This window comes from Micromys minutus (assembly GCF_963924665.1).
Source record: "Micromys minutus genome assembly, chromosome: 4".
Classification (NCBI taxonomy): domain Eukaryota; kingdom Metazoa; phylum Chordata; class Mammalia; order Rodentia; family Muridae; genus Micromys; species Micromys minutus.
Genome location: NC_137973.1, coordinates 40,952,796 through 40,978,126, shown reverse-complemented (window position 1 = coordinate 40,978,126; position 25,331 = coordinate 40,952,796). Strand labels below are relative to the sequence as shown.

The following is a 25,331-nucleotide window of genomic DNA, read 5'->3' as shown; positions in this document are numbered from 1 at the left end:
CAAGGAAACTCTTAAGCAAGAAAACCAATAGAAGAAAGACATACAGGCACAATTCAAACTCCAAAAGCAAAAATAGCAGGAAACAGCAACTACAATTCCTTGATATCTGTTAACATAAATGGACTCAATGCACCAATAAAAAGACATAGGCTATCAGACTGGATACATAAACAAAATGGAGTATTTTGCTGCATACAGAAAACTCATATCAGAGACAAAGACAGACAATATCTCATAGTAAAAGGTTGGGTAAAAAGCCTTCCAAGAAAATAGCCCCAAGAAGTAAGTTGGAGTGGCTATTGTAATAATGAATAAAGTAGATTTTCAACTAAAAGTTATCAAGATAGATAAGTAAGGACACTTTTTACTCATTACAGGAAAAATTTGTCATGAGGAACTCTCAATCTTTAACATATATGCTCCAAATACAAAAGCACCAATATTCATAAAAAACCCTACTAAAGCTCAAAAAGTACATTGTGCCCCACACAATAATAGTGGGAGAACTCAATACCCCACTCTCACCAATGGACAGATCATGGAAACAAAAACTGAGCAAGGACACTGTAAAACTAGCAGAGGTTATGAACCAACTGGAATTAATAGATATCTATAGAACATATCATTCTAAAACAAAAGAATACACCTTCTTCTCAGCACCTCACAATACCTTCTCGAAAAATTGACCACATAAGTGGTCACAAAATGAGCCTCAATAGATATAAGAAGATTGAAATATTCTCATGCATCCTTTCAGATCACCAAGATCTAAGGCTGGTCTTTAATAACAACAAAGACAACAAAAAGCCCATGTAAACATGGAAACCAAACAATGCTCTATTAAAGAATAGCAAGGTCAAAGAAAAAATAAAGAAAGAAGTTAAGGATTTTCTAGAATTCAATGAAAACAAAAACACAACATACCCAAACCTATGGGATGCAATGAAAGCGATACTGAGAGGAAAACTCATAGAGCTGAGTGTTTCCAAAAAGAAACTGGAGAGAGCATACATCAGCATCTTAACAGCACATCTGAAAGCTCTAGAACAAAAGGAAGTAGATACACCCAAAAGGAGTAGACAGCAAATAATAATCAAACTTAGGGAAGAAATAGAACAAATAGAAACAAAAAGAACCATTCAAAGAATCAACATAACCAAGAGTTGGTTCTTTGAGAAAATTAACATGATTGATAAACCCTTATCTAGACTAACTAGAGGCCAAAGAGAGAGTATCCAAATTAACAAAATCAGAAAGGAAAGTGGATAAATAACAACTGAAACTGAGGAAATTCAAGAAATCATCATATCCTACTAAAAAAGTTTATATGCAACAAAGCTGGAAAATCTGGAAGAAATGGATGAATTCCTAGACAGATACAAGATACTAAAGTTAAATCAGGACCAGGTAAACAATCTAAATAATCCCATAACAACTAAAGAAATAGAAGCAGTCATCAAAAGCCTCCCAACCAAAAAAAGCCCAGGTCCAGATGGGTTCAGTGTAGAATTTTATCAGACATTTATTGACGACATAATACCAATAATCTCCAAACTATTCCACAAAATAGAATCAGATAAAACACTACCTAACTCATTTTTGTGGCTATAATAACCCTCGTTTATAAACCACACAAAGACCCTACAAGGAAAGGGAACTTCAGACTAATTTTACTTATGAACATTGATGCAAAAATATTCAACAAAATCCTTGCAAACTGAATCCAAGAACACATTAAAATGATCATTCACCATGATCAAGTAGGCTTCATCCCTGGGATGCAGGAATGGTTTAATATAAGGAAATCCATCAATGTAATCCACCATATAAACAAACTCAAAGAAAAAAATCACATGGTCATCTCACTAGATGCTGAGAAAGCATTTGACAAAATTCAACACCCCTTCATGTTAAAAGTCCTGGAAATAACAGGAATCCAAGGCCCAACCTAAACATAAAAAAGCAATAAAAAGCAAACCAACAGCCAACATTAAACTTAACAGTGGGAAACTTGAAGCAATCCCACTAAAATCAGGGACTTGACAAAGCTGCCCACTCTCTCCCTACCTATTCAACATAGTACTAAAATTCCTGGCCTGAGCAATTAGACAGCAAAAGGAAATCAAAGGGATACAAATTTGAAAGGAAGAAGTAAAAACATCACTATTTGCAGATGACACAATAATGTACTTAAGTGACTCCACAAATTCTGCCAGACAGCTCCTACAGCTGATAAACAATTTCAGCAAAGTGGCTGGATATAAAATTGACCCACACAAATCAGTATCCTTCCTCTACTCAAAGGACAAACATGTGGAGAAAGAAATTTGGGAAAAGATACCCTTCACAATAATCACAAAAAATATGAAATACTTTAGTGTGACTCTAACTAAGCAAGTGAAGAACATGTATGACAAAAACTTCAAACCTCTAAAGAAGGAAATTGAGTATGATCTCAGAAAATGGAAAGATCTCCCATGCTCATGGATTGGGAGGAACAACATTGTAAACATGGCCATCTTACCAAAAGTAATCTACAGATTCAATGCAATCTCCATCAAAATTCCAACCCAGTTCTTCACTGAGTTGGAAAGAGCAATGTGCAATTTCATCTGGTATAACAAAAGAACTTGAATAGCGAAATACATCCTCAACAACAAGAAAACATCTGCGGGAATCACTATCCCTGACCTCAACATATATTACAAGGCAATTTTGATGAAAACTGCATGGTACTGGTACAGAAATAGGCATGTAGATCAATGGAATAGAATAGAAGATCCAGAAATGAGACCTCACATATATGGTCACCTGATTTTTGACAAAGGAGCCATAAACATTCAATGGAAAAAGGACAGCCTATTCAACAAATTGTGCTGGTCCAACTGTCACTCAGCATGCAAAAGAATGAAAATAGACCCTTTCTTATCTCCTTGTACAAAGCTCAAGTTTAAGTGGATCAAAGATCTCCACATTAAACCAGATACACTGAAACTATTAGATGAGAAAGTAGGAAAAACCCTAGAACACATAGGCACAGGAGAAAATTTTCTGAACAAAACAGCAATGGCTCAAGCCCTAAGGTCAAAGATTAAAAAATGGGAGTTAATGAGATTGTAAAGTTTCTGTAAGGCTAAGGACATTGTCTAGAAAACAAAATGGCAGCCAACAGAATGGGAAAAGATCTTTACCAACTCCACATCAGATAGAGGGCTAATATTCAAGGTATAGAAAGAACTCAAAAAGCTAGACATCAGAGAATCAAACAACTCTTTTAAAAAATGGTGTATGGAGCTAAACAAAACATTCTCATCGGAGGAATATCAAATGGCTGAGAAATATCTGAGGAAGTGCTCAACATCCTTAGCCATCAGAGAAACGCAAATCAAAACAACCCTGAGATTCCACCTCACAGCAGTCAGATTGGCCAAGATCCAAAACTCAGATGACAACAGATGCTGGTGAGGTTGCAGAGAAAGAGGAACACTTCTCCACTGTTGGTGGGGTTGCAAACTAATACAACCACTCTGGAAAACAGTCTGGCTATACCTCAGAAAATTGGACATAGTACTACCTGAAGACCCAGCTATTCCACTTCTGGGCATATAACCCAGAGACACTTTAATACACAACAAAGATATATGCACCACAATGTTCATAGCAGCTCTATTTATAATAGCCAGAAGCTGGAAAGAACCCAGATGTCCTTCAGAAGATGAATGGATACAAAAATTGTGGTACATTTACACAATGGAATACTACTCAGCCACCAGAAACAATGACTTAACCAAATTCTTAAGAAAATGGCTGCATCTAGAGAATATCATTCTGAGTGAGATAACCCAGTCACAAAAGAACAGACATAATTTGCAGTCACTGATAGTAGGAAGCTAACCTCAGAGGCTCGTACTGCCCCTGAAACAACTCACAGACTGTATGAAGTCCAAGAAAAAAACAAAACAAAACAAAAAAAAAAGTAGTCATGCTCAATCCTTACCTACCAAGAACACATTGACAAATTCCGGGTTGTACCTTGTATTACATGTACTGTCTGCTCATTGTTAAAAAAAATCTTTACACACCAAGAAAAACAAAACAAAACAAAACAAAAAAATAGAGGAGCAGGAACTGAAGAAAAGATCATCCAGAGTCTGCCTCTCCTGGGGATCCATCCCACAAGCAGCCACCAAACCAAGTTACTATGTTGATGCCAAGAACTGGGGGAGGGAAGGGGAAAAGGGGATAACACTTGAAATGTAAATACAGAGAATATTAAATAAAAATGATCAAAAAAAGACATTTAAAGATTCATAATTGTTTTGTGAAGCTACATTTACATTGGATAAAAGTGGGACAAGATCTAGACTTCAAACAAATTTTCACATATGTATTTAAACTCCTATTTAAGTATGTTTCTTTACTGATACTTATTGTAACTTGTATTGTACACTTTCCAATTGTGTTATTGTTGAATTCTGACCTGACATGTTTGTAATGGTGGTTTATCAACCAGATTTTTTCTATTGCCAATGAGTATTATAAGACCATGATATTCTGAAAGAAGATTTGCAGATACTAGAAGTTAGTCAGGCTTTATACAGAAGCAAGAGGGTATTGGGCTTGATTATTGTAGGCATAGTAGTTTTAATTGTATTGATAGCTAGTATTACCTGCTTCTGCTGTTGCCTTGACAGAAGTTAACTTTTGTTAATCATTTAGCAAAAATGTTACTAATGTATTTCGATAGGCATTTAGAACAGTGGGTTGATATTCTTTGTTATCCAAGTTATTAGAGAAGTACTTCAAAGTTTAAGAGTAAGAAACCATTTCCAGAGTCATGCTATGTACCAATGGATTTGTTACCTCTAAGCTTTACATTGGTAGTGATAGTGATTAATTGGGAGAAGATTCAGAGACATTTGCAGGGTGTTTGGCATAGTTCTATTACCTCTCTAGATGTTTCAGCCTTACACACTGAGATTATTAACCTAAAGAATGCTGCCCCACTGAGCAGACATTGCTGGTAAATTTATTTGTGGTCTGAGGTCAGTGTTTTCTTCTTGGTCCAGCTTCAAGAACAGTGTATATGGCCTTATCATGCTAGCTTTTCTAGTCCTGGGAATACTTTTACTCCTGCCTGTTGTGGTAAGGCTTGCCTTTAGCCACATTGACTCGTTGGCTGCCAGGGTGCATGGCTTGATGCTGAGAATGAACCACCACTTGGAATTATTAACAGGCTGTCAGTCAAGGATGGGCAACATCTGAACAGTACCTTACGAACCTGAGCCAGAATTACATCGATATTACATTCCATGTTAATTCAGAATATTAATAGGGAATACTAATAGAAATGATGTGATTCAAAAAAGAAAGTCAGGTAACAGAGGTGTTTCTGTCAGACAACCTAAGACAGACGCAGTCTTGTTTATAAAATAAAAAAGGGGAGATGTGGAGAGCCGTTTTGGCACCCCTGAACAGTTGATGATGGAGTATTATTAATTTTATCCCAGGACATTTTGGGACTAGTTAAGGCAGGAATCTGGCCTCTGTGCTATGCCCTGTAAGGACTATTATTGAGCACATCTGCATCTGTAGCCCTAGGGCAGGTTTTAAGAATAAGGCTTTAAGGAAGTACATCTACATCTGTAGTATGGAGGAGGGTCTTTTAGAATGCAGCATAGGGAAATACATTCATATTTGATGCTCCAGGCAGTATCCTTAGAAATGCAGGGTGTATTTTGGAATGTAGGCACAGCAGTATCCATTCTTGTCTCTTAGCTTTTCTCCTGACCTCCAAGATTGTTAACTCATTTGATCCCTGGCTCTGAACAATTGCTATCATTTTTGCATGTAATTAAAAGGGTTTAAAAAGAGAGGACAAATAAAAAAGTTTTGCTTCAGCCACGAAGTTTTAACTTCAATTCTGGCCGAAGTCATATTGCAGCTTAAAAAAAAATGAAGAAGAAAAAGATGATATGTAGTCTGCTAAGGGAGGAACACAACAAATAGTCTCACATAGCTGTGCTGCATATGAAGCTAAACAATAGCCATCATGACATGATATCTCTTCAAGGTTTAATAGTGATGATTATATCTTGGTGGTAATTACCAGCTATCTAATTGAACTTAAGGCCTGTTCAATTGGAGGAAAACTATGCTTGATCCCGGAAAGCTAGCAAATCACCAGGGCCTAGTGAAGTATGCATATTAGAGGAGAATCCACTACTTCCACTTTGCCAAACCAATATGACTCCTATTGTACTTTAAAAACTTATCCTATTATTTACAGGTAAGTGTAGGTCTCATATTTCATCAAAGAAACCAAACAAAGAGTATTACAGAAAGCTTCAACTAGTCAAAATGGAAGAATATCTAACTATAGGGGTGGCCTATCTTCAATGGGCCCACACCTAATGTCTTACTGTTTATACAGCTGTGAACAGACACCATGACCAAGAAAACTCTTACAAGGACAACATTTAATTGGGGCTGGCTTACAGGTTCCGAGGTTCAGTCCTTTATCATCAAGGTGGCAGCATAGCAGCATCCAGGCAGGGATGATGCAGGAGAAGTTGAAAGTTACACATCTTCATCTGAAGGCTGCTAGAAAACTGCTGCCTTCCAGGCAGCTAGGATGATGGTCTTAAGCCCATTGTCACAGTGACAGACCTACTCCAACAAAGCAACACCTCCTAATAGTGCCACTTCCTGGGCCAAACATATACAAACCATCACATTTAAGGTTCAGAAAACATCGACAAAGTGGGGAATATGGATATTGTAGCCAGGTAGTACTCCCAGTGGAGGGATAAGGACAGCAACCCACCCACAAAACCTTTGACCTTTGTCCTGCCTACAAGATATGTTGTCCCGCGCAACCATCTCGCCAGCAAGAAGGATGAGGCACACGAATAGGATTCTTCTGCGGTAAAGCTTTAATGCATCTCAAGAGGCAGAGCATAAGCTTGCAACAAGTGAAGACGTAGACCCCGAACTACCTAGCCCGTCCCCTTATATAGGAATCAGTCCTCGCCTAGGATGTGGAGCCCCCTGATTGGTTGAAACTCATCAGGCCCTATGACGCCATGGGAGAGGCAGAGCTCAAGGAGTGGAAAGTTACCCAGCACGTGCGCACATGACTTGTTTACTGCTAACTCCAGCCAGATATCAGCGCCATCATGTAATAGAGAATGTGCAGGCAGCGCCCCACAATATGTGGTGATAGGGATAGAGCAGAGATAGAGGGAATGTCTAATCAATGACTGGGCATCGCATGGACAAGAACCAATCCCTGACACTATTATGCTTGCATACAGAACTCTAGCATAACTTTCCTCTTAGAGACTCTACCCAGATTGAAATAGATACAGAGACACATACCAAAATATTTGATGGAGTAAGTCTTGTGGAAGAGTAGGGGAAAGGATTGAGGGCCCCAAAGAAGATAGGAACTCCACAGGAAGATCAACAGAGTCAACTAACCAGGACCCTTGGGGACTCCCAGAGACTCAACTGCCAATCAAAAGTGTGAGACTGGAATGGACCTATGCCCCTGGTACATGTGTAGCTTGTGTGCAACTTGATCTTCATGCAGGTCCCCCAACACCCTGGAGCAGGGGATGTCCCTGAATATATTACCTGCCTGTAGATACAGTTCCTCTAACTGGGCTGCCTTGTCTGGCCTTAGTGAAAGAGGATGTGCCAAGTCCTACAAATTGAGGTGATGTGTGTATGTGTGTGTGTGTGTGTGTGTGTGTGTGAGAGAGAGAGAGAGAGAGAGAGAGAGAGAGAGAGAGAGAGACAGACAGACAGACAGACACAGATACAGAGACAGAATGAGAGAGAGACAGGAAGAAAAAGATAACCAGAGGGGATGGTTCCCCATTCTCAGATGAGAAAGAGAGGGATAATGGGAGAGGAGTTGTGAAGGGAGGACTGGGAGAAGAGAGAGGGCTTATATTGGGATGTAAAGTGGATAAATAAGTTAATTGAGAAGTCAGGAGAATGAATGGAAATATGCAACTGCTGGGGGTGGGAGGTTAGGTAAACCTTTAGAAAATCCCAGAGACTTGGGATGTAAGAGGAGTCCAGGACTCAATGGGGATGATCTTAGCCAAAATTTCTAACAGCAAAGAGACCACCTCTAATTTAGTAGATAGACAGTGCTCCCAGTAGGGGGATGGAGTCACCAAACTATCTTAAAAAATTTGACTCAGGAATTTTCCTGTCTGAAGGAAAGGCAAAGACAAAAATGTAGCAGATATTGAAGGAAAGGCCATCCAGTGACTAGCCCAACTTGGGATCCATTCCATGGGTGCACCAAATTCTGACTTTACTACTGATGCCATGTTGTGCTTGCCAACAAGAGCCTAACATGCTGTCCTCTGAGAGGCTATAATAGCAGCTTACCAAAATAGATACTATTGGACTAAGGTCAGGGACCCTCTGTGGAAGAGCTAGGGGAAAGATGGAAGGAAATTAAGGAGGTGACAACCCAATAGGAAGACCAAATATATCAACTAAACAGGTCCCCGGGGTTAATCCACCAACCAAATAGCATACATGGGCTAGTCCATGGGCTCAGGAACATATATGGCAGAGGACTGCCTTATCTGGCCTCAGTGGGAGAGAATATGCCTAATACTGTAAAGACTTATTGCCCCAAGAAAGAGGGATATGGGGGACAAGAGAGGGATGGGGAGGAGAGGGGGAATGGGAGGATGGGTGGGTGGGTAGAAGAGTACCCTTACAGAGGCAAAAGGAAGAAACTATGGGGTGAAGAACTCTTGGAGAGGGGATCAGGAAGTGTGGCAACTTTTGGAATATAAGTGAATAATATAAAAAAAAAAACATGCACAAGGGGATTGAACATTTTAAAAGCCAGAGAACTGGGATTCAACTTAGTTTAGTTTGCATTTTTTTTCTGCTGGCTGAGAATGCTCAACATTTAAAAAACATTTGTTGTCCATCTGTTTTTCTTCTTTGGAGAACTGTCTGTTAAGTTCATTGACCTATTAATCAATAAGCAGTTTTGAAAGTTTTTATTTTTATTTATTTATTTATTTATTTTACCTTTTTGGTGCTTAATTTGTGCAACTCTTTATATTTCTAAATATTAAACCCCTGCTTGACATACAAAGGTATTCTCTTTTGTATTCTATCTGTTCACTTTCTGAGAAGCTATGTAGATTAACATTCTTTAATTTCATTTTTAAACTCATTGGTGTATTTCCTGTTCTATTGTGATTCTACTCCAAAAGGTTTTGGTTATAATAATATTTTGAAGTACTTTCCATAGAAGTTTTAGCATTTTAGGTTTTAAATTAAGGTTTTTGATTCACTTTGAATTTATTTTTGTGAAGGGTAAAAAAAATACAGATTTAATTTAATTATGTTAGTAGCTATCTAATTTTGGCAACTTTTATTCAATATGTTTTAGTTTTTCTAGTGTATGATTTGATAGACCTTTGTCCAAATGTAGGTATCTAAGCCTATACGAGTTTATTTCTGTGTCCTCTACTATGCTGTATGGTTTTGCAAGTGTGTTTTGGTTCCAGTACCATGCTGTCTTTCTCAACATGGTTTAGTAGTATAGTTTGTGGTCAGGTGATGGGAACCAGTATACCGGAACAGATACACATGTAATTTGTAGTTGCTACTTCAATTGAGAAACACTGTTCTATGGTCAGGAACTATTACCCAGATTAATGTAGAATTCACCAGGACTAAAATTGGTGTTTCAGACTTTCTTTACCTTCCAAAAACCAGCATAGAATAGGCTGAGGGTAGAAGCCTCTAAAACCCCACTGAGAAACAGTTGAATATATGAACCTAAGACAGAACAGTCAGTCTCACTTCCTCACTCTTCTCGCTTGGGTTTCCTGTCGTCACAGCATGATCATATTTTTTCTCTCTTCACTTCTCCTTTTACACAAATAGACATAGACTTCTGGGTTACCAGGGTGTGTTGGCCACTTTAAAGATAACCAGCTAATTCTATCTGGAGTACTAAGGGACACAGTCTCCACAAGGTAAGATTTATGACTTTTAACATCTCTGAACCAGCTAATGCGGCACACAGCATTTTAAGGGTCTCCACACATCTCTTTAGTAACTTTTAAAATGTCTGGTGTTTACAAATATTTAGATCAGTACTTTCCTCAGGCAACTGGGCTAGAAATACTTTGATTTAATTGGTATTTTATTTTCTGATATCTCTTTGAGCCTGAGCATCCTTAAGCACACATTATTATGACACTTGAATTACTTACTGTGTACAGTGATTTCTAATGCTTGAAGTTTTCTAGGTGAGATGAGAGGAAATTGGGAAGATCTATGTTGTTTGTTCTTTAGAAAACTTGAAGTTTCATTTTAAAGTGGGGAGGAAATTTATAGCCAGAGAACAGTTACCAGGAGATGTGCTACCTTATTTGAAAACATTTTCAAATGGAAGTTAGTGCTGTGATCGTTATGTCTTGGTATAAGTAGAAAAAACTGCAACATAGTTAGGTGTTCTGCAATGCACTTCATGATTTTATTCCTGTGTACACTCTACGGGTGCTTAGTTTGGAGGCTTTCAACGAGGAAGATAAACATTGTGATTTGAAGGGTTTCTTTCTTCAAATTAAATGATCTGTGATATATAAAATTTGAACATTGAAAAATCTCATATAAAATATGCAGCTGAGAGAAAACCCACATAACTTGATACAGTAGTACTTTCCAATTTGCAATTCATTCTAGGCTGTAAGTATTCAGCAAAATGATAGTTAAGCTTTTGTCAATACAATATATATGCATCAGGTCTCTCTTGATCCAAGCACCATGAGAAGTTTGTTTGATTATAGTTTAAAACGGGCAAAGCAAAGTACCCATGTCCACATTTACTCACATAAAATACAAGGGATATGATTGGGAGATACGTGCAGCTTATTGAAACTTCCTTCAGAGGCTACTAACCCTTATGTTTAGAAATAGTGACCCAAGTGAACCAAGTTAAAACCACAGGTTAGGTACCCCTTGATGTCTGACAGTATACTATTAATAAGGGAAATAAACAAAGGAGAAGGGAGAATTTGCCCAGTAATAGTTTTGTCCTTGAGCAACTTTTTCTGGGCAATCATATATTTTAGAAGATTGAACCAGAGAATTTTATCTGCTGTGTGAGCAACGTTTTGCTTTCTCAATCTCAATCCAAATCTTCACTTTTTTGAAACTGGTTGATTAGGAGCAGATGCTGAACTGAAATGTGGTTTCCTGTATGGGCCAGTTAAGGTTATTTTGCTTTTAGATATGATGTTCGCTTATCTTTATGCTAACAGGAAGTGATTCACAGCCCAGGCCAACACAGCTACCTCACTGCCACACAAAGGACTTCAGTTTTGTTTGTTAGCAAGAGGCAAAGAAATGAAAAAAAGTCTGTTGTTTTGATAGCTTCTATGGCCTCTGACTGCCTAAAAGCCCCAGACTAGTGCTTTGCTTCCTCATTCCCTCCTACCCTGCAACATCCCAATGGCAACACACTGTGCTCAGGTGCTGGAAACTCAAAGTTAACAGATGTGGTCATAGGTCCCAAAGAGATTACCATGGAAGGTATAAGGACACACAAAGCACAATAGACTGTGCTCTTTTTTAATAAGTAGGGAGAATTTACACAAAATACAGGAGTTCAGGAGTTTTCCAAAGACTCCCTGAGAGAGGAAACTGCTATGAATTTATTATGGAGACTGGAAATATTAACATTTCCAGTTACAAGACATATATGTACTCAAAGAAGTATTACTCCCCCACTTCCTGCCACAGGCATAGTAGAAATGAAGTTAAGCAAGAGAGACTAGTCACATGATCACAGGAAGCACCAAGCCCTTTCTCCCACTAGGCAACTGAAAGTATATGGTAAGTTTACTCAACAGACAAGTGTTGGCTGTATGAAAAGGGCAGAGCCTGAGACTTAGATATAATTTTGATTAAATGTGGCTTTGAGTTAGGGTTCAGATGCCCTTGAACCTGGGTGTTTCACACGATCAGAATGAAGGACAGATTTTTTGTGAAATTATAGCCAATCCCCTCTCTTCAGGTTCTGTCCAATGACTGGTATGTTGATTTAGTTTGGCTTGTGTCCATAATCATCCCACAGCACTTTATACACTAAAAAGCACTCACTGTGTGAAGTTAGCGCGGCATCTGCCCTTAGGGTATTGCACTTTGTACTAGGAACTTGCCCCCAGGAAAGTTTCAGGACCAGCTACCACTTCAGGTATATGTGTTGAGTCAAAACAATCTACAGAAACCAAGCACCTGTCTAGATCTGACCTCCAGAGTTGCTGCTCCTGGATAAGAGGGAGGTTGGGAAGAAAGGTTTTGATAAAGAAGATAATATATACTTCCAAAGCTAATAGGTAAGAACTTACAAAATAAGCCATTCATCTGTATGTTGAGGTATAGATGCAAATCTTCTCTACTGACTGTCCATTCTCACCAAGTAGAACAGAACCATTTACTGCCATGTTCTTTATCATTTTAGGATAATTGATAGGATATGTCTACTGGATGGATTGTGTGAGAGCTACAGATGACTGCTTCTAGTTTAAGTAATGGCCTATTATAAAGATCTTTTTCTCTCATGTAAGCTACTAGTAACATCTAGCTGAGCTCTCCCAGATGGAAGGAAATAAGCTTCTATCATCATTTGGGGTTATCTTTCTTCACCTTATTTTATTTATCCTCTTCACTATTTTTTTTTCATGAAGCTTTTCTTATAAATGGCAAACAAAATTTTTTAAAAAGTGTTTCTAAGAAACAAAATGAGGAAAAATATGACTAAAGCCTTTCCAGCCCATGGTACATTTCACTCTTAAGAACCTCTCAGGAGCTCAGGGACACTGTAAGAAATAGTTTGGTCTTTCAGTTGGCTCTCACTGAACCTCTGGCACTGAGCCATTCAGGAAACTCTACAACATTTACTCCTTAGAACAATATGAGGGCAATATGATTAACCCAGTTTAAAGATGAGGAAACAGAAAGTTAACAGCTTAAGGATTGTACTCCTAAGGGCCGAGCTGAAATTTAAACTAAACCTGATTAAAACACAGTCTGAACTCATTGAATTCAACAAGTGATATTTACTAAGTTACATTGCTCACATATGGTTTTTCCACACTTGGAAGCAACTTCAGGTCAGTGATTACTTGCAATCTGACTTTACTTGATCCAACCTGCAAAGCAGTAAGTCCACCAAAGCTCTAGGCTTTGCTGAAGCTGACATTAGATTGACATGCAGTCACCAGTCTTAATGTATCTGTGTAGCATATCAACAAGAGATAGGCTCTCCCACAAAGGTTCACCAGTCCAGTTAATATGTGCTGGATTGACAATAATCCCAGAATAAATAGTCCTCAATATAATGACACAGAGTTATGAATAAGAAATTTTCCAGATAAAATTACATAGTATTTTTAACTATACTTTTCTGTTATATACTCACAATGGACATTAGTTTACAACAAGTTATTTAAGGGTTCACAGAGAAAACCTTTTCTCCAATCCATATTAAAGCATCTATTGTTCATGATTAGCTCATGCTTGAGGAGTTGTGTTGTTGTGAGACTTGATGTGTGTAGTTCCCAACATTCCTGGGACACACAACAAACTCCTTGATCTTCTAGCTCTTACAATCTTTCTTCCCTCTACTACACACTGATCCTTAAATCTTAAGTATTGGAGTTGTTTATCCATTGGGGTTGGATTCCAGAATTCTCATTTTGATTGAATGTAGTTTTCTGTAATGATTTTGTCTATTGAAAACCAAAGATTCCTTAATGTGGGGCGAGGACTACACTGATCTGTCAGCATAAGAAAAATATTTAGAATGTAGTTAGGATTATTTTTGTTTAGTAAAGTGGCAGTTGTTGATTCTTTTCTATGATCTACACATTCACTAGTCCCGGGTCGCTGGTTAGGTTTCTTGTATTTTTCTCTTGGTGACTGGGTCATAAGTACAATGAGAGACCTGCTGGTTACCCAGGAGTTATGCATGATATTACTGCATGCTTAGGGTTATCATACCATTCTGGCCATTGTTGGAGTTTATAGGTATCATATCTGTCTAGGGCTGTCGGTTGCTTCCCTCCTTTGAATGCTTTAAAAATATTCTGACTATGAAGGTTTTTTTTGCATTCTTTTCTGTCTTGTTGTTGGTTTTGTTCAAGAAGAATTTGTTAATATCTCATAAATTGTCTATGTGAAAGCAATGTTCCTTGCTGTTGTTACAGACTGGCCTCTGAGACTAAAATAAAGAAAGGCAAAGTCTGAGAACTGGTATGGTTTTTTGAAGTTTCTGTTTAACCAGAGCCAATTCTAAACTTGATCTCACTGGTGCTACAATTTCAGATCAAAAGAAAGAGAGATCAAACTAGGAACCTACAAGAGAGTTCACTAGCCCAAGCTATTTACTTGGAGTAATGGAATAGTGTTTGGCTCTGGCTCCCACAGTGGGTCCTGGGCTGTGGCCCCAGATCACTGTGGTTAGTCTTGAAGGTTTACTGGAAATTGACGTCAGGAGCTTTCTTCATAAAAAAATAACCCAATGAGAATGCTGTGAGTCATGGGGGAGGAAGTGGCAGATTTGAACTGTTTGAAGTTCCCCCTAATGTTAGATAGAAGCGTGGGAGGTTCTGAAACTGGATGGTAAGGGAAGAAATAGTAGGTGAAATTTTGTCTTGACTTATATAAAATTAGGGCCATTGTCACATTTTGCAAAGTAGTGGCTATATTCAACAGCTGATCAAATTTTATATTTTCAATTTGACACAAGTCCGAGCAAACAGAAAATCAAGAAAGAAGTGATATCCTTTTTTTTTTGATTTTTTTTTTGTTTTTGTTTTGAAGGACAGAGTCAATGGTGACTTATCTAGGTTTGTGAGCACCTTGATCATTAAGGCCCTGGTTTCTATGAGTCTGAAAAATCTGTGATAGGACTCATGAATACTGGGACTTGTGTAACTCTAGAAGGCAGCTCACTTGTTTACCTTTTGTTAGTTGATGAGAAACTTATTCTCTTATGTTTAAAGCATAATTTATTAATAAAACCCAAAATCTCCAGGTTCCTGACTCCATAGTATCTTGTTCATTTCACTATATTAGAATATTTGAAAGTAAAAATAAAGCCAAACTACTTATTTAAGGGTCTTACTAATCTTTAGTGTAATTAGGTACTGTGTTAGGCATTAATAATTCAAAGATGAATGAAGTATGCCTAATCTCAAAACCTTACATCCTCACAAAGAAAGAAATGTTTATAATAAAAAGATCTTTATACAAGAGAAGAGAGTCACAGTGCAAGCACACCTTACAGGAGATATGAAAAATTGAAAGTCATCAGAGAACACTTTGAGAAAATGATATAAGCTTAGTGAAAGAATGATTATCCACCAATAAGAATAAGTGTTAAGGATGAAAAATGATAGAACCACATAAGCAAATGAAAAGAAGGTGTTTTTTGAACAAGCATTCAAGGCTAATTGCTAAACTTTTATGTAAATAGGTAGATATGAGCCTCCAGTCATGGAGAGTAGCAAATAAGAGTAGCAAATCAGCCTTTTTACATATAGTTACCTGCATACATACATTGCTTCAGTCAAGACAGTATCATATCTCACATTCTTAAAAATTCCTTAATGTCTTTTGTAATCTCTTTCACACATCTATCAGTGTACTCACTTATTTTTTGAAATTGGATATTTTATTTATTTACATTTTAAATGCTATCTCCTTTCACCATTTCCCCTCTGAAAACCCCTATCCTACCCCCCACCCGCTTCTATGAAGGTGCTCCCCCCACCCATTCCCACCTCACAACCCTGGCATTCCCCAACACTGAGGTGTAGAGCATTCACAGAATCAAGGGTCTCTCCTCCTGTTAATGCCAGATAAGGTCATTCACGGCTACATATGCAAGCTGGAGCCATGGGTCTCTCCATATGTACTAGTTGGTTGGTGGTTTAATCCCTTGGAGCTCTGGAGGGTCTGGTTGGTTGAAATTGTTGTTCTTCCTATGGGGTTGCAAACTACTTCAACTCCTTAAATCCTTTCGCTAACTCCTCTGTTGGGGATGCCATGCTCAGTTCAGTAGTTGGCTATGAATATTCACCTCTGCTTTTGTCAGGTTCTGGCAGATTCTTTCAGGAGACAGATATATCAGGCTCCTTTCAGCATGCACTTCTTGGCATCCACAGTAGTGTCTGTGTTTGGTGTCTGTATATGGGATGAATCCCCAGGTGGGGCAGTTTCTGGATGGCCTTTCTTGCAGTCTCTGCTTTACACTCCCCATATTTCCTTTAGACAGGAACAATTCTGGATAAATAATGTGGACACAAATGCTGGGGGCCCTGTCAGACCTCTGGATATGGCCTGCACATATACACCTCTCTCTCAACTTTATTGGGCATTTTAGCTAATCTTATCTCCACTGGGACCTGGGAGGCTTTTGCTTTCCTGGCATCTGGGACTTTCTAGTGGCTACCCCCAATTTTCCATCCTCCATTGCTACACACCTCTGTTCAATTTCCTGACTCTCTGTATACCATCCCTGTCTCCTCGGATAACTGATCCTGCCCTCTTTTTTTCACCACCCCCTCATTTTTTCCTCCCAAGTCCCTCCCACTCTTTACCTCCTGTGAGTATTTTGTCCTCCCTTAAACAAAGGACAGAAACATCCACACTTAGGCATTTCTTCTTTTTGAGTTTCATGTGGCCTGTGAGTTGTATTTTGGGCTAAAAATCACTTATCAGTGAGTACATACCGTGTATGTTCTTTTATGATTGGGTTACCTCACTCAGGATGATAGTTTTCTAGTTATATCCATTTGCCTAAGAATTTCATTAAGTCATTGTTTTTAATAGCTGTGTAGTACTCCATTGTGTAAATATACCACATTTTCTGTATTCATTCCTTCATCGAGGGACATCTGGGTTCTTTTCAGCTAGTGGCTATTATAAGTAAGGCTGCTATAAACATAGTGATGCATATGTCTTTGGAGCATCTTTTGGGTGCATGTCTAGGAGTGGATAGCTGAATCCTCAGGTAGTATTATATACAATTTCATGAAGAACTACCAAAATGATTTTCAGAATGGTTGTACCAGCTTCCAACCTCACCAACAGTGGAGGACTGTTCCTCTTTCTCCACATCCTTGCCAGCATCTGCTGTCACATGAGGTTTTTCTTAGACATCCTAATTGGTATGAGGTGAAATCTCAGGGTTCTTTTGATTTTCATTTTCTTGATGACAAGAGATGTTGGGTATTTCTTTAGGTGCTTCTCAGCCATTCGGTATTCCTCGGTTGAGAATTCTTTGTTTAGATCTGTAGCCCATTTTTAATAGAATTACTTGATTCTCTGAATTATAACTTCTTATGTTCTTTGTATATATTTGATATGAGCCCTCTATCAGATGTAGGATTGGTAAAGATCTTATCTCTGATCTCTTGGTTGGCATTTTGTCCTGTTGACAGCATCTTTTGTCTTCTGTAATTTTATGAGGTTCCATTTGTTGATTGATGATCTTAGAGAATAAGGCATTGGTGTTTTGTTCCAGATTTTTTTTTCCCTGTGCCCATGTGTTTGAGGCACTTCCCCATTCTCTACTCTCTCTCCTATTAGTTTCAGTGAATTTGGTTTTATGTGAAGGTCATTGATCCACTTTGACTTGAGCTTTGTACAAGGAGATAAGAATGGGTCAATTTGCATCCTTCTACATGCTGATCACCACTTTAGCCAGTATCATTTGTTTAAAATGCTATCTTTTTTTCTACTGGCTGGCTTGAGCTCCTTTGTCAATTATCAAGTTACTGTAGGTGTGTGGGTTCATTACTAGGTCTTTATTTAAGTCTATTCCACTGATCTACCTGTCTGCCTCTGTAACAATGCCATGCAGTTTTTATCATTATTGCTTTGCATCATAGCTTGAGGTTAGGTAAGATGATTCCACCAGGTGTTCTTTTATTATTTAGACTAGTTTTTGCTATCCTGGGTTTTTGGTTATTCCAAATGCATTTGGAAATTACTTTTTCTAACTCTACAAAGAGTTGAATTGAAATTTTGATGGGGATTGCACTGAATCTGTAGATTGCTTTTAGCAAGATGGCTTTTTTTACTATATTAATCTAGCTACTTCATGAGCATGGGAGATTTTTCTATCTTCTGAGACCATCAAGACTTGAAGTTCTTTTCATACAAATCTTTCACTTGCTTGGTTAGTCGGGCCAAGATATTTTATATTATTTCTGACTATTGTGGATTATGTTGTTTCCCTAAATTTTTTTAGCCTGCTTATCCTTTGAGTAGAGGAAAGCTACTGATTTTTTTGCATTTATTTTATATTCAGCCACTTTGCTGAAGTTGTTTATCAGCTGTCAGAGTTCTCTGGTGGAATTTTTGGGGTTGAAAAGTATACTATCATATTCTCTGAATATAGTGATATTTTTGACTCCTTCCTTTCCAATTTGTATCCCTTGATCCTCCCTTTGTTGTCTAATTGATCTGGTTAGGATTTCAAAAACCATATTAAATAGGCAGGGTGAGAGAGCACAGCCTTGTTTAGTGTCTGATTTTAGTGGGGTTGCTTCAAGTTCTTCTTTATTTAGTTTGATGTTGGCTACTTGCTACAATTTGTTTGGTGTTCTGTAGGCTTCTAGTATGTTTATGGGCATTTCTTTCTTTTTTTTTTTTTTTAGGAAAGATTGCTTATGTAATTTTAAAAAGATATTTGCTATCCCTTTGAGTTGGGAATCTTCACTATCTTCTATACCTATTATTCTCAGGTTTGGTCTTTTCATTGTTTCCTGGATTGCTTAAATGCTTTGAGATAGAAAATAGGAGCTTTTTGCTTTTTGTATTTTCTTTGACCGTTGTGTTGATTTCTTCTATTATATCTTCTGCCACTGAGATTATATCTTTTATCTTTTGTATTTTGTTGGTGATGCTTGCATTTGGGATTCCTCTTCTCTTTTCTAGGGTTTCCATCTCCATGGCTGTCTCGCTTTGATTTTTTTTTTTTTTATGATTCTGCTTCCATGTTTAGATTGATTGTGTTTCTACAATATTTACTTAAGGAACTTATGCTTTTCCTTTTTAAGGGCTTCTACTTTCTTTACTTGTGTTCTCCCGTGTTTCCTTAAGGGAGTTAATTATGTTCTTAAAGTCCTCTATTATCTTTATGAAATGAGAGTTTAGATCTGAGTCTTGCTTCACAAGTGTGTTGGGGTATCCAGGACTTGCTGTGGTGAGAGAATTGGGTTATGATGTTGCCAAGTCAAATTGGATTCTGTTGCTTGTGTTCTTGCACTTGCCTCTCATTATCTGGTTATCTCTGGTGTTTTCTGGCTTATCTGTCTCTGAATGGAGCCTGTCCTTTCTGTAAGCTTGTGTTTCCCTAATCCTATAATCTTGGATGTTTCAGAATACCTGTTGAGTGGAGCTGCATCTGGGGTGTGGGCTGTGTGGGATCAGTTCAAGGCCTGCGTTCTGGTGGTTTCTGGAACAGATAGGAACAGAAGATTCATGGGTCTCTGGCTATTCGGGAAATTGTGTATTTACTGATTTTCATAGATTGAACAACTTCTGCATTTTTGGGATAAAGTCTACTTTATTATAGTGGATAATGTTTTTGATGTGTTAGTGAATTCAGTTAGCAAGTATTTTAGTGTGTATTTCTATGTTTGTGTTCATAATGGAAATAGGTCTGTAATTCTCTTTGCTGAGTCTTTATATGGTTTTGGTTTGAGGGTAACTGTGACCTTATAAAATAAGTTGAGCAATGTTCCTTCTGTTTCTACTTTGTGGCATAATTTTACAAGTATTGGGTTATGCTTTCTTTGGAATTCTTTTAGAAATCTGCTTTGAAACTATCTGGTCCTGGGCTTTAATGTTTGGGAGAATTTTGATGACTGTCTGTATTTCACTATACATTATGGGTCAGTTAAACTGTTTATTTGGTCATAATTTAACCTGGCAAGTGGTATTTATTAAGAAAATTATCATTTAAAAAGATATTCTAAACCCAGGATTACAGGTGTGGAGGCCATAACATCTGCCCCCTAACCCAGAGTAACTGGGTCCCCTGGGATTCAGGGTTGCAGAAACCCCTGTCCAGCCAGTGGGCACAGGTCCCTTCTGGTCTAAACTTGTGTCCTGAGAAGAACTAGGGTGCTGGTTCTGCACCCAACACCACAACACTCAGAGGAATTCTGACTCCAAGGTACTTTCTCTAACATGCCCAGGATCACAGACCTTGGGTTTTGACTTCACATCCAGTCCTACAACATCAAGCAGAAGCTTGACTCCCAGGTTCAAAGATCACAGACCTTGGGCACTGGTTCCACACTCATTCTCAAAACACCCAGAGAAAGCCTGACCACAAGGTGCTCGAACACACCCAGGATCACAGAATCACAGGATCATAGAGGAAGCTCGACTCCCAGGAGATTGGACACACCCAGGAACATTGGAGCTCTGACACACTCAAGATCACAGTTGAGGCCACAAAATTTTTCCAATACCCAGCGTAAATGGGACGCCCTCAGAAACCAGGAAAACACAATTCTCTGCCCATTGAGAGGCATATGTTCCTTCCAGCTTGTTCCTATGCCAGAAGCAAACCCAGGGATCTGGCTCCCCACCAACTCCTGAAACACCAAGAGAAAGCTTGACTACCAGGAGCTCTGACACAATAGGATCTCAGGAGCTTGGTCACACCAGGAATTTATAACTCCAGAGAAAGCTTAAATCTAAAGAGCTCTGACATACTCAGAATTTAGGATTCAGCATCCCAGATTTACAGAAATAGCCAGACACTGAGGAGTTCTAAAACAACTAGAATCACAAGAGTAATAGGCTCCAGACAGACACAACAAGCACAGGTAGCACTAGAGTTAACCAGAAGGCAAGAAACAATCACAAGAACATAAGCAACAAAAACCAATGCAACTTGGCTTCATCATAACCCAGTTTTCCCCCTGTAGCAAGTCCTGGATCCCAATAATATTCAAAAAGCAAGATTTATATTTAAATTCACATCTCATTATGAGGATTAAGAAGGACACAAATAACTCCTTTAAAGAAATACAGGAAAATACAGATAAACTGGATCCCTTAAAGTAGAAATACAAAAAACTCTTAAAGAATTTTAGGAAAACAGAATCAAATCAATGAAGTAATTGAACAAAACCATCCAGGATAGAAACAACTAAGAAATCACAAAGGAATACAACCCTGGATATAAAAATCCTAGGAAAGAGATCAGGAGTCATAAATACAATCATCACCAACAGAATACAAGAGATAGAAGAGAAAATCTCATAGGCAGATGATGCCATAGAAAACATTGACACAACAGTAAAAGAAAATGCAAAATGCAAAAAGATCCTAACCCAAAACACCCAGGAAATACTGGACACAATAGGAAGACCAAAGCAGAGAATAATTGGTATAGAAGCCAGTGAAGATTCCCAATTTAAAACACCAGTAAATATCTTTAACAAGATTATAGAAGAAAACTTCCCTAACCTAAAGAAAGAGATGCCTATGAGCATGCAAGAAGCCTACAGAATTTAAAATAGACTGGACCAGAAAAGAAATTCCTTTTATTACATAATAATCAAAACACCTAATGCACAAAACAAAGAATATTAAAAGCAGTAAGGGAAAATGTCTAATATAAAGGCAGACCTATAAGAATCATACCAGACTTCTCACCAGAGTTTCTAAAATCCATAAGATCCTGGAGAGATGTCATAAAGACCCTAAGAGAACAAAAATGTCAGCCTGGGCTACTATACCCAGCAAAACTCTCAATTAATACAGATGAAGAAACAAAAATATTTCATGACGAAACCAAATTTATACAAGATCTTTCCACAAATCCAACCTTACAAAGAATAATAGATGGACAATTTTCTAGACAGATATCAGATACCAGGTACTAAAGTTAAATCAGGATTATATAAACTATCTAAACAGTCCCATAATTCCTAAAGAAGTAGAAGCAGTCATTAAAAGTTTTCCACCAAGAACAAAAACCCAGGACCAGATGGGTTTAGTGCAGAATGCTGTCAAACCTTCAAAGAAGACTTAATACCAATACTCTTCAAACTAGTCCACAAAATAGAAACAGAACAAACACTACTTAATTCCTTCCATGAAGCCACAGCTATGCTTATACCTAAACTGCACAAAGACCAAACAAAACAAGAGCACTTCAGACCAATCACCCTTATGAACAACAATGCAAAAATATTCAATGAAATTCTCACAACCTGAATCCAAAAACACATCAAAATGTTCATCTATCATGATCAAGTAGGCTTCTTCCCAGAGATACAAGAATGATTTAGCATATGGAAATCCATCAACATAATCCACTATAAACATTTTTAATTGGGTGGGGTATAGGTTTTAAAAGTATGTCTTTATGATTCTCTGGATTTTCTTGCTGTCTATTATGTTCCCCACTTTTGTGTTATTAATTTAAATATTTTCCCTATTTCTGGTAGTTATTTGTTTTTTAACCATGTTGATTTTTGCAAAGGACAAATTGTTTGTTTCATAGATTCTTTGATTGTTCTATTATTTTTGGTTCTATTTAGCTGACATTTAACCCTCAGTTTATTTCCAGCCCTTACTACTCTTGGGTAAACTTATTTATTTATTTATTTATTTATTTATTTATTTATTTATTTATTTGTTCGTTCTAGAGTTTTCAGTATGCCATGAGTTTACTAGTATGAGATCTCTTCAGTTTTGTTTGTTTTGTTTTATTGTTGTTTCCGTCTTAATGTAGGGACTTAAGGGTATGAACTTTCTCTTAGCACTTCTTTCATTGCGTTCCATAAGTTTGGGTGTCCTGCGTATTCATTTTTATGGATACGTCCTTAATTTCTTTATTTCTGTCTTGACACTGTTTTTATCTTCAGTGGAGAGTTGTTTAGTTTCCATGAGTTTGTATGCTTTTTGTTGTTACTGTTGTTGTTAATATCTAACTTTAATCTATGATGATCTGATAGGATGCATAGAGTTACTTCAATTTACTTGTATCTGCTGAAACTTATTCTGTGTTTGAATATTTGATCAATTTTGCAGAAAATTGCATGAGATACAGAGAAGTAATATTCATTTGTGTGTGGGTAAAATGTTCTGTACATGTTTTAGGTTCACTTGTAATACATTTTAGCTTCAGTATTTTTCTGGTTAGTTTTTTTCTGGATGATCTTCCCATTAGTGATTATTAAACAGTGACGTCTCCTACTATCTATATTAATATGTGGTTTAAGGTATAGTAGCATTTCTTTAACACATGTTTATTTCTTTCCACCCTTTCTCCTTCTTTTTGGGTTTCTTTAAAGGATTTATTAATTTTATCCATAGGGATCTTGATCATGTTCATAAAGTCTATCTTTTTTCTTGTGCTTCAGGAATGTTGGGATAGTCAAGTCTTGCAGTGTCAGGATAGCTGGGCTCTAGGGGAGACATACTCTCTTGGCTGTTGTCCTTTTATTCTGGCATCTAGGCATCTGGGTTTGGGATAATTATAAGTCTAAGTGATAATTATTATTTTCAATTTTCTTTGTTGGGTTGGTGTTTTGCTCTTTGACTTCTATTTCCACTCTGGGTTTTTATGGGAGTGTTATAGTGGCGTGTTGTCTCTTTTAGTGGACTGCTTAGCTGATATGTTCATTGGGAATGCATGCTGAAGTTGGAGGCTCAAATACTGGAATAAGTTGAGAGACAGTTGGAGGAGAAGTTATTTGTGATCTGTTGCAGAAGGTGTCAGAGAGAAAAAGATTCCAGCAATAGAGCTGAGGATGAGGCTGGGGTTGTTGGATCTCAGGAGCAGTAGAAGAGGTGTAAGTCTGCTTTCAGCTTACTTGTTGCCTTGAAAGGAGTGACCCTTTGCTTAGCAGGAGATAATTGCTCAGGTTGCAGGTCTACAACAAGAAGACACGTAGGGGGAGAAAGATGAAAAAGAGGAAAAGATCTGGATATTGTGACTAGGAAAGCAATAAACATATAACTTACTGGCAAATGCCCCAAAACTTGTTATTCAGGTCCACAGATACACACAATTACATTTTCTGTAGCATGGTCTTACTATATAACATAAATTGGCCCAGAACATATGACAATCCTGCCTTCATTTTTGAGTGTTATGATTACATCATGTGCCATCTTTGTCCCACATTCAACCTTTTCCTTCTGTATTGACCTTTCCCAAGTTAATACATTATTATTATTATTATTATTATTATTATTATTATTATTATTATTATCATTATTATTATTCCTATTTATTTTTGTGAGTTGTTTGGATGTATGTCAATGCATTCTTACCATATCCACCCTCATTCTCCCTCTTCAACCACTTCCAAGCCTCCCCAAACATTTTCTTCCCAACTTCATGAACCCAACTGAGTTCAGTTAGTGTTGCCCATAAGGCATATACAAGATCACTGTCAAATGAGTAGTGGCCACACTTTCAAAAACGTTTGATTCCCACTGTCTATTTCACAGCACTTGTCAAGTGCAAATGCAAGTATCTTCTGGGTCTCATGAGATTTTCTAAATTTATGCTGAAATTTTATGGAGGACACCAGTACAGGTAACCACAGTTGCTGGGAGTTAGTGATACCACACTTTCAATACATAGATTTTCATTTCTTTCTTAGGCTCAAGGTTATTGCAATTATAAATTTCCTCTTTACATTCATTTTTAGCTTCATATAATACTGTTCTTCACAGTCAAGTATCTATTAAAAATTTTAAAATATGATACTTAAATTTTCATTACTGTTACAAAAAATCCCAACCAAACAAACAAACAAAGAACCAAAAAAAGAAAAAAAAAAAAAAAAAAAAAAAACAAGCAAATCAACTGAAAAGAGGAAAATTTCAATCTGAGTCATGGTTTCAAAGGTATGGTTATTGGCTCTTGTTATTTTGGGTGTTTTCTCAGGCTCAAACATTGTGGTGAAAGCACAGAAGGCAAAAGTGTTCACTCATGGTGTTTGAGGAAGAGAGAGAAAAAGGGAGAAAGAGAAGAGGGAGAAGAGAAGACACATAAAAAGATATACCTTTCAATGGCATGTGCCTAATGACCTAAATCTTTCAAACAGGCTCCACTTCCCAAAGAATCAGTTACCTTTTGATAGCAATGTTAGCTGGAGACAAAGTTTTCATTTAACATGAGTACTTTGGGGCCATTTAAGATATAAGCAACAGATAACAAGAAAACATGGCCTGTTTTTCCATGAAGTCATGTTGTCTTGCCTTTGTTCTAACAA

At 37.6% G+C, this 25,331-nt stretch overlaps 1 protein-coding gene across 1 annotated transcript in view; it reads left to right on the top strand.

The window, feature by feature from the left end:
- Window positions 1-9,949: 9,949 nt before the first annotated feature.
- Window positions 9,950-25,331, top strand: part of CD53 (CD53 molecule) — a 37,350-nt gene continuing 21,968 nt past the window's right edge. The window contains exon 1 of the mRNA XM_080916585.1: window positions 9,950-10,031. The gene's annotated coding sequence lies outside the window, so the exon portion shown is untranslated. The remainder of the gene's footprint in view (window positions 10,032-25,331) is intronic.